Source organism: Myxine glutinosa, chromosome 6 (genome assembly GCF_964187855.1).
Source record: "Myxine glutinosa chromosome 6, kmMyxGlut1.1, whole genome shotgun sequence".
In the NCBI taxonomy this organism is placed as follows: Eukaryota; Metazoa; Chordata; class Myxini; order Myxiniformes; family Myxinidae; genus Myxine; species Myxine glutinosa.
This window is the reverse complement of record NC_136266.1, coordinates 77,217,598-77,221,634: the sequence shown is the minus strand read 5'-3', so window position 1 is coordinate 77,221,634 and position 4,037 is coordinate 77,217,598. Positions and strand designations below refer to the sequence as shown.

Sequence of the window (4,037 nt, the reverse complement as noted above, 5' to 3'; positions counted from 1 at the left end):
TGTGTGATTAATGTTTGCTCTTTCACGAGCCTCGATCTTGTATACAAAAAAAAAAAAAAAAAAAAAAAAACTATCAGATATAGTAGATCTCATTTTGTTTTTTAAATTAATATCAGTTAAATGATCAGATAGAGTAGATCTCATTTATTTTTAAATTAACATCAGTTATACGTTCAGACATAGTAGTTCTCATTTTGTTTTTTATTAACCATCAGATATAGTTGTTCTCATTTTGTTTTTTATTAATATCAGTTAAATGATCAGATATAGTAGTTCTCATTTTGTTTTTCATTAACATCAGTTAAACCATCAGATATAGTAGATCTCATTTTGTTTTTTATTAATAGCAGTTAAATGATCAGATATAGTAGTTCTCATTTTGTTTTTCATGAACATCGGTTAAACCATCAGATATAGTAGATCTCATTTTGTTTTTTAATTAATATCAGTTAAATGATCAGATATAGTAGTTCTCATTTTGTTTTTTATTAACATCAGTTAAACGATCAGGTATAATAGTTCTCATTTTGTTTTTTATTAACATCAGTTAAACAATCAGATATAATAATTCTCATTTTGTTTTTTATTAACATCAGTTAAATGATCAGATATAATAATTCTCATTTTGTTTTTTATTAACATCAGTTAAACAATCAGATATAATAAATCTCATTTTGTTTTTTATTAACATCATTTATAGATCAGATATAATAATTCTCATTTTGTTTTTTATTAACATCAGTTAAACGATCAGATATAATAATTCTCATTTTGTTTTTTTATTAACATCAGTTAGAGATCAGATATAGTAGTTCTCATTTTGTTTTTTTAATTAACCATCAGATATAGTAGATCTCATTTTTTTTTTTTTTTATATCAGTTAAATGATCAGATATAGTAGATCTCATTTTTTTTGATTTATTAACATCAGTTATATAATCAGACAGTACACTACTCACAATAAGTTAGGGATATTGTGGGAGTGAGTTAATTTTTTATCGGGGTTAGGGTTATGTTATTGAAATCAAGAATGCTGTGTTTTTTCACACTCATTAATAACCATAGAATTAGGACCAACAACTTTTTTCAACACAATAATTAATACACAAAATCAACCACACCGAAGAACCTGTTAATATCCCTAACTTATTGTGAGTAGTGTTGTTCTCATTTTGTTTTTTATTACCCATCAGATATAGTAGATCTCATTTTGTTTTTTATTAACATCAGTTAAATGATCAGATATAGTAGATCTCATTTTGTTTTTTATTACCCATCAGATATAGTAGATCTCATTTTGTTTTTTATTAACATCAGTTAAATGATCAGATATAGTAGTTCTCATTTTGTTTTTTATGAACATCAGTTAAATGATCAGATATAGCAGATCTCATTTTGTTTTTTTATTCACATCAGTTAAATGATCAGATATAGTAGTTCTCATTACCTCCAGCCACTGAATATGGATAGAGGTTATGTTTTCACCACTGTCTATTTGTTTGTCTTTGAACAAGATATCTCAAAAAGTTGTGGACGGATTCAAACAAAATTTGGCAGAGAGGTAGTGTATGTGACAAGGACAAAATGATTAGATTTTGGTGAAGATCCAGATTCGGATCCGGCTAGTAGAATTTTTTAAGTGATTCTTCACCATTGGGAGATAGGGACAAAAATGATACATAGCAGGATATCTCAAAACGTTATGGACGGATTTGGACGAAACTTGGTGGAGAGGTTGTGTGTGTGACAAGGACGAATTTTTTAGATTTTGGTGAAGATCTGAATATGGATTCTGATACGATAATTATTTAATTTTTAAGTGGTTCTTCACCATTGAGAGATCAGGTGAAAAAGCGATATATAACATGATATGGTTATCGTCGTACTAAAATACGCCATTTCGTCTGTCTGTCTGATTAATTTTTGATGCAATACATTCCGTCGTTACTTATCCAATCTCAACCAAACTTGACAGGAGGATGAAGGGTTACACAATGAAGGTTGTAGCACATTAATTTGCCCCCCTCCCCAAAGGGGTTTTCTCCCCCGAGTGGGTTTTCCCCGCCATTGCTGTCAATGGGGTTGCATGTTGAGGTGTCTTTCAATGTTAAATTAGCTCTATCGTGGCGTTTTTACAAAGAAGAAGCTTTATCGTGGCATTTTTCCAAAGACGCTTTTAATAACAAAATTAATGATAATCACATATTGTTAATGTTATTACAAAACAATATAAACACTAATAATGTCCCACTTCACCAAAGCGTTTTTCCTGCAGTAATAATGTGTATAAATAGCTAAAAGTTATAATGCCGTTTCCGTGGTGGTTTTGAATGGAGTGCTTGCTCAAATGCTTAAACCAAATGGCGATCTCTCCACAAGAAACTTGGTAAATGAACACACCCAATGTTCTTGAGACCCGACCATAGATCGACTGTAATCTATACACCCCAAAGAGGAATGAACCTTCTTGCCGCTCCCGTAGTGAGCGGGTGTACTAGCATACTAAAATACGCCATTTGTGTCTGTCTATCTGTCTGTCTGATTAATTTTTGACGCCAATACATTCCGTCCTTACTTATCCAATCTCAACCAAACTTAACAGGAGGACGAAGGGTTACACAATGAAGGTTGTAGTCCATTCATTTCCCCCCCTCCCCAAGGGGGTTTTCTCCCCCAAGCTGGTTTTCCTGACCATTGCCCTCAATGGGGTTGCATGTTGAGGTGTATATCCATATTAAGTTAGCTTTATCGTGGCGTTTTTCCAAGGCAGCTTCAAATAACAATAAATAGCACCGCAAAGTGGGCGTAACCCCTCAGTCCATGCATGGTGGAAACCTATTTCAAGATTGCTGTCATGGTGGCCATATTGAAAATCGCAGTGCGCCCATTTTCGAAAGGAACCTTCCTCTACTCAACCCCAACACACACTGCAAAAATGGATTTAATCGGACAAGCCGTTCTGCTTGAAATTGACGGGAACCAATTTCAAGATGGCTGCCTTGGCGGCCATATTGAAAATCGCAGCACGCCCATCAACGTTCCTCTACTCAACCCCAACACACACTGCAAAAATCGATTTAATCGGACAAGCCGTTCTGCTCGAAATTGACGGAAACCAATTTAAAGATGGCTGCCGTGGCGGCCATATTGAAAATCGCAGCGCGCCCATTTTCGAAAGGAACCTTCCTTCTTCTTAACCCCAACACACACTGCAAAAATGGATTTAATCGGACAAGCCGTTCTCCTTGAAATTGACGGAAACCAAAAGTTGACGGACGCCCGGACGACGCCCGTAACGACAATACCCCTTAGCCCAATTTGGGCTGTGGGGTGAAAACTAACGATAATAGCATAATATTATTGTTATTACAAAACAATGTCATTATCATTAATATCCCACCTCCCCAAGGTGTTTTTCCTCCTTGAACAAACGTCGAGTCAACGTTTATAATTAGCTTATCATGGCATTTCCGTGGGAGCAACGGCCTCTACCAGAAGTAAAAAAATATATAAACCACAAACACATAAGATTAGCTTTTTAAACAGTCGATAATGCTGTTTATAACACTAACATAACACTAAATAAAGAAATTTGGAGGAATCCCAACATCCATGAGGTAAGGTTTACTTACAGAACTGAGCGAAGATCTACTGTACTCTATATACCCCACAAGGGTTGGGTGAATAACATGACCCTTCCTGGTGCTAATGTGGCGTTTTTCGTCATCTGTGCAGCCAATCATCTGTAAATATTTCCCTGCCCCTAGCTAGTGAAGACCAGCCTTGGGCGAATAGCCAGGTCAGTCTTTACTCCTGAGGCAGCTGCCCGAAAAATGGTGTTTAGTTTGTCGCACGTGGCTTGAAGGAAACAAAGCGTTTACCTGGTGAAAGCACACGGGTTTATACCGAAACCACAACGAATAAACACGACAGTAAATTCAACAAACAATAATTTAATGAAAATAAATCCTAGACAAAAATGTCAAAATTAATGTTGAAGTTAAAAACTAAAATTCTAACTGAGGTTTCGCATATGC

At 35.0% G+C, this 4,037-nt stretch overlaps 1 protein-coding gene across 1 annotated transcript in view; it reads left to right on the top strand.

Moving 5' to 3' along the window:
- Window positions 1-4,037, top strand: part of LOC137413302 (synaptic vesicle membrane protein VAT-1 homolog) — a 52,957-nt gene that overhangs the window by 25,227 nt on the left and 23,693 nt on the right. The window lies entirely within an intron of this gene.